This window comes from Jaculus jaculus, chromosome 13 (genome assembly GCF_020740685.1).
Source record: "Jaculus jaculus isolate mJacJac1 chromosome 13, mJacJac1.mat.Y.cur, whole genome shotgun sequence".
In the NCBI taxonomy this organism is placed as follows: domain Eukaryota; kingdom Metazoa; phylum Chordata; class Mammalia; order Rodentia; family Dipodidae; genus Jaculus; species Jaculus jaculus.
The window spans coordinates 46724921-46730920 of record NC_059114.1 but is presented as its reverse complement, the minus strand read 5'-3'; the positions used below and the strand labels follow the sequence as shown (position 1 = coordinate 46730920).

General features: G+C 59.2%; 1 protein-coding gene across 4 annotated transcripts in view; it reads left to right on the top strand.

Annotated features, from left to right (window-relative positions):
- Positions 1–239: 239 nt before the first annotated feature.
- Cxxc5 (CXXC finger protein 5) overlaps positions 240–6000 on the top strand; it is a 33555-nt gene continuing 27794 nt past the window's right edge. The window contains exon 1 of one of the 4 annotated variants that reach the window (XM_045132821.1): positions 240–260. The gene's annotated coding sequence lies outside the window, so the exon portion shown is untranslated. The other 3 variants (XM_004652431.2, XM_004652432.2, XM_045132820.1) reach the window with 3 other exon arrangements.

Genomic DNA, 6000 nt, shown 5'->3' with positions numbered 1-6000 from the left:
AAACGAAATGTCCTTTCTCGGGCCAGTTTCTTCATCTGTGGAATGGGAATAGGACTCTCCTCTTCCGGTGGACCCAATGCCCACTTTGGGAAGGGTAGGGGTCTTTGAACTGGAACGTAGATCTGATCTACGCTGGCAGTCCACCCTAAGAAGCACCTGGGCTGAGGGGCGCGGCCAAACCCTCCCTCCGGATCCCTGGGGCTTGTAACTCAGTGAACAGCTGTACGGAGGGCAGAAGGTCGGCGGATTGTCCCCGGAAGGTGCGTCTCCCGGCCCAGGCGTTCCTCACGAAGTGAAGGTGGTGGTGGTGGCGGGGGGAAATGTTGCTTTTTTTTTTTTGAAAGTTGCCTAGAAAAAAGATGAAGCCGGGAGCGCGGGGGAGCTGAGTCTGGGCGGGCCTCGCCCGATCGCAGGGATGTGGAGGCGCCGCGGCTGCGGCTCCAGGTGGAGCCAGCAGCGTCCAAGTGGCCAGAGCGGCGCTGGGAGGGAGCGAGCGAGCGAGGGAGGGAGGGAGGCGGCGGGAGGAGGGAGAGGAGTCGAGGTGGAGGGGGGGGAGCGGCTAGTCCGGTCCGGGTTTTGCCGGCAGCCCCCGGGCAGCGTTCAGAGCTCCTGCCCGGGCGGGCGCGCGGCGGCGGCAGAGGCGGCGGAGCCTGAGCGGGGATGTAGAGGCGGCGGCGTCGGTGGCGGCGAGAGCAGTAGTCCGAGCTGAGCGCCAGCGGCGGGGCCTCGCTCGCCCCCCTTCCTCCCTCCCCCAGGCCCGGCCCCGCGTCCCAGCCCGAGCCCAGCCATGCGCGCCGCCCGCTGAGTCCGGGCGCCGCTCGTTCACCCCTCCGCCCGCCGCGCCCCGCTCCGCTCCGGGGTGATTAGTTGCTTTTTGTTGTTTTTTAATTTGGGCCGCGGGGAGGGGGAGGAGGGGCAGGTGCTGCAGGCTCCCCCCCTCCCCGCCTCGGGCCAGCCGCGGCGGCGCGACTCCAGCTCCGGACCCAGGCTCGGCGGGTGACTGGAGCGGAGCGCACCGCGGCGGCGGCGGTGCCCGGAGCGGAGCGGCGGCTCCCCGCCCCGCCCCTCCCCCTCGGTCTCGCGGCGACGGCGGCGGTGGCGGTGGCGGTGGTGGCTCGGACGACTCGGAGAGCCGGTAGGTGTGGGACCACGGCCCTCCTCCGACCCCCCAGGAGGCCAGCCCCCTCCCCTTCCCCGCCTACCTCCCTCTCCTCCCCCGGGGCTCGGTGCGCTGCCGAGGCCGGAGTTCGCTGCAAGTCGGCGGAAAGTTTGTCTGCGCGGATTCCCCCGAAGTTCAGGTGCGGAGAGTTAAGAAAGGGGAAGGAGGGGGGTCTGTGCTCGGGAGGGGCGGGGGACGCCCGCAGCCTGAGCCGCGGAGCTTGGGAGACCCGGCTCGGGGGAATCGTTCCGGGGCCGCTGCTGTACCCAAGCCTCTCCAAGCCGCAGTGTGCTCGGTCGCAGATCACTGAGTTCAGACAAAAAGAGGGGTTTTAGGGTCGAGGACGGCAGGTTGGACACCGAGGAGCGAGGCTGAGGGGGGGTCTCCCTGCGGGGTACCCAGTCCCTTCCTAATTACTGAAGATCTGGGGCGGTGGGCGCCCGGGGTCCCTCACCTCGGGTTGCCGGGCGGGCGCTCGCCTGCGGGGGCGGCTGCTGGGAGATGTCGGGCGCGCACTTCCCGCGGCAGCCCAGGGTTTGGGGGTGACCATGACTGCTCCGAGCCCCCCCTCCACCATGCGTGGCAGAGCCTCCCCCTCCACTTGAAAGAAGCGACGGCCACTTGTGTATTTCCCCTTGGGCTCCTCGCCCCCGCTGCCGGCAGGGTGCCTGGCGGGCTGATCAAGTTTGACCTTTTTTTCCGTCAAACTACACCACCCCCACCTCCGCCGAACCCCGCGGTCTCTCTGTATGTGTACGTATATACCTATGTAGCATTAGGGAGTCTTTGGGGCCGACTCCCGGGACCCAGAATGGGGGTGTTTCCCCGGCGGGAAGGTATGTGCGGCGGGCTCCCAGGCTCCGGCTGCGCAGCTCGGGCCCCGAATTCACCTACGGGGTACGGCCCGATCTCCCCCCCCTCCCCGCATCCCTGGAGCGAGGGGCCGAACCGCCGCAAGAGGAATGTGTTAATTTTCTGACTAGGGGAAGTTGTCTTCGCCCGGAATGGGCTGTTTTCCGGCGGGGAGGGACTGGCTTTGTTTATATGTAGTCGACCGAAAGTATGGGGACCCCAGATTTTAAATGAGGGGAAAGGACATCCCAGGACCTGTCAGAAGAGCTGAATCTCCCAGTGTGGGAACAAGATAATATGTATTTCCTCCCTGAAGATATCATGAGGGGCGCGCAGAGTTGGGCTGATGCCACGGACCGCAAAAGGAGGCAGCTTAGATTTGGGGGCTCCGTAGTGACCCCCTGGAAAGATCTGCTCTTTCCAGTCTCCTGTGGTTGGGAGTCTGAAGCTTTGGCCGCCGCGCCCTACTTTGCCCCTTGGACTCTGGGTGGTCGGAGAGTCGTGTCTTCGGATTGCGGGGTGTCCAGAACAGAAAAGCTCCCCACTTTTCCCCGTGCGGTCCTTGGTTTTGTAGGTCCCCCGGGCCCCCGCCATGCGCTGGCACAGGAAGCCCCGGTGGAGGGGGCTGTTGTCGCACGGCCCTAGTCCCCTCCGGAGCCGCCCCAGGGCCGCGGGCAAACAGAGTCCCTTTCAAGTTTTCCGCTGGGGCCGCCTGGCGGGGGCTGCGAGCGCGGCCGCTGCGGGCTTGTTTGGAGCGCGATTTGAACGCTCGCCGCCACCTCTGCAGCCCCTGCCCGCGGAGCTGGGGGGGGGGCGTGCAGTCCCTGCGATTGGCAGCGTTTAAGTCAGCTGGCTTGGGGCGCCGACTGGCCCTAGCTTGACCTGATCCCCCCCCACTTCAGGAAGACCCCCGGTGTCCTGAGACTCAAAGCCCTCCTGACCCCCGCTCTAAGCGGGGAGACGCTGGCCCCGGCCACTTCCGTGTTGACTGCATGATGTTGATTTAGCAGTTCCCTTAGATGAGAGTCGAGCTACAGCTTGATGGGGGGGGGGTGGCCTGTTCTGCAGCTGTCACCCCCTCCCAGAACGGAAATTATCCTCTCTCTGTGGGGAGACAGGACAGTGACAGTTTGATTTTTCTTTTCTCCCGGGGGGGGGGGGACAGCTGAGGGAGATTAGCCTGAGTTGCCCATCATCCCTAGGACCGGGGAAGTGTCCCCCTCGATGTTGGCTGGAAGCTGGGGCTTTCCTGGGGAAGAGCCTCTCCCTCTCCTATGATACCTCCCCATGCAAGGTAGGGGCAGAGGTTCCTTTGTAGAAGATAGACCCTACACTGGCTGACATGACTGTTAGTGCCTTCTTTATTATGTGTATGTTTAGACCCGTTTTCCAGGCTCAGCAGGTGACCCTGGCCTGGGCCTCCTATCTCTGCTGCGACTGAGCCTGTTGACTTACCCTAGGGCCATCGGCCTCCTCTTTATCACGTGAAGCCTGGAATGTCCACCCGGCTGGGGGGGAGGGGAGGAGTCTACATCCAGGCCCAGCTCTGGCCTCTGGTTCCTAGGGCTCCTCTCACACTGACCCTCAACTTCTGCTTATTTCCTGCTTAGTCTTCTACCCATTTGGCAAATGTTAACTGAGGCCCATAGGAATGTGGAGGCTGGGTTGTGTCTAGATAAAGTGCCCAGGTTCTGGGAATTAAATATTCCTGCATTTAGCAAAGCGTGATGTCACTGGCCTTTTAATCCCAGCACTCAGCAGAGGCTGAGGTGGGATCGCTGAATTCGAGGCTAGTGTAGGACTACAGAGTGAGTCCCAGGCCAGCTTGAGTTAGAGTAAGACCCTATCTTGAGAAATCAACAATAACAACATATATACTACATTTAAGATCTCACCCAGTTATCCATGAGAGGTGTCTTCCTGGGAAGGGGAGAGGAATATGGGCTGGGCTAAGGTCACTTGACCTCCTCCTGTGTTGGGAGTGGTAGAGGAATAAGAGGATACAGATGGATCACACCCAGGACCGTGTTCCTTTTAGCATCCCCTACCTGATAGAGTGGTCATTTAATCAGAGCCAGTTCCTAAGCATGGTGTTCTCCAGTGTACCTTAACTGGTCAAGGATGGAACAGGCTTACCTACAGTCATTATGTGCAATTAATTTTTTAACCTGGTAGTTAAGTATTGAGCACCTACTGGTAGCAAACCTTTCTGGTGGGGCCTGATTGGTGCCTTCCCCTCCCCTCTTGGAGCAGGCTCTGTTACCCCCACCACCTGGTTCCATCCTGAAGCTCTGTGTGTGTGTGTGTGTGTGTGTGTCCTTGATTAAGTGTATTAATAGTTAAACTCTCACTCATAGCTGGAACTCACCAGACCACAAAAATCCTCCCCCGTTACTCACGCGCTACTGCCCAACAAGAATATCCCACTGAAGTTTTTCTGCATTCTCTTACTTCCCCCTTGCTCTGACTGCCTCCCTCTAGTGCTGAGCCCACCTTCCCAGACACTGGCAGTGTGAAAGGACTGCCCCTTCAAAAACCTAGGACTCTTCCTCCCCCTGCCTCCTAAATCCAGAGGTAGCATCCGCTGGCCAAGATGAGGCTAGGTGGCACTCGCCTGTTAGACTCTGACATGAGGACCTAGATGGCGTGTATGCTTGTGACCTGTGCTTCCTTGACATCTTCTAGCTGCGTCTGAAGATGAAGCAGTCTTTAGGCATGGTTTCATGAATGGGGCATAAGTATATGGCTGCATTGCATATGTATATATGCTGCACATTTAGGAGTCTGAGATTGAAAGTTGAGTATATCCTGTGTGTCTGGGAGTGTTCATGTTCTGTGCTTTGTGCGCTTGGGATTTTGGAGGGGTTGTGTGTAACTGTATGTTTTGCATATGATTATAAATGTGGGAGTGGACATATCTGAGCTGTGTAGGCAGTGTGGTCTATGTCTTTGGTAGCCCTGTGTTCCTTTCTCATTCTATACCTCTGCCAGGCTTTTTTTTTAATCCCTTGCTCTCTGTAGGGAGAGAGAGCCCTCAAACCTCCCTTACCCATGTCTCCCCCCTCCCCCAGCAGTAACTGGGCAGCCTCCCTGTCTGCCTGCCTGCCTGCTGGGAGTTTTGGAAGCTGTGGAGGGAGACAGGCTGGGGCCTGGGTGACAGCGCGTATCCACCGCGATGGCAGCCTGTGATTACGGGAATAAAAGGATTTTAAGGTCATGGGTGCTTTTTATATTTCTCCCCTTTGGTGGAGCCAGTGGCAGCAGAGGGCCACAACGGTGTCTGCAGGTTGGAAAGTCTACCAGTGAACATGTGTGGGGCGAGCCTGGGAGCACAGGCACATGTGTACATACGTGAATGGAGCCTGGGAGAACATGTGTGTGTCTGCCTGACCCTCCCTGAGAGTCCATGAAACTGACCTGCATTTTCCTGGGGGCAGGATTCCCCCAGGAAAACTTCCTGCTTGTGGGTACCCCATGGAGTTGGAACCCTACAGTGCTAGTACTCCAAGGAGAGCAGTCTGGGTCCAATCTTTGCTTACCTGTTCCTGGTTCTTCCCTCTCCCATCTGAGTGCCTCTGGCTAGGAGACTGGCTGGGCCTATTCACCTGGGCAAGGCCACATGTCAGGGTGTCGGTGCCCCTGGCCCAGCTCCAGCCCCTATAATTGCATTCTGCCGCCTAATCCCCCGCCAGCTCAATTAGATCGCAAATTCTTCTTCATTTCCTGCCTCTGATGCTGGCCTCCCTCTGGGCTTACAGGAATGGGAGGCAGAGGGGATCCCAACCTCCCTTCTTCCCACCCTGTGGGATCTGGGAGGGTGATTTAATTCCTAGTACACTGACCCTGGAGCTCAGGTTAGAACCATGGGGACCAGGAAGAAGGCTTCACTAGCCCTTCAGGGCTGACCAATGGGAAAGGGGACTTCTGTTACCTAGTACAGGGCTGCCTTAGGTCCAACAGATTCTTTTAACCTGGCCCCTAAGCCACCT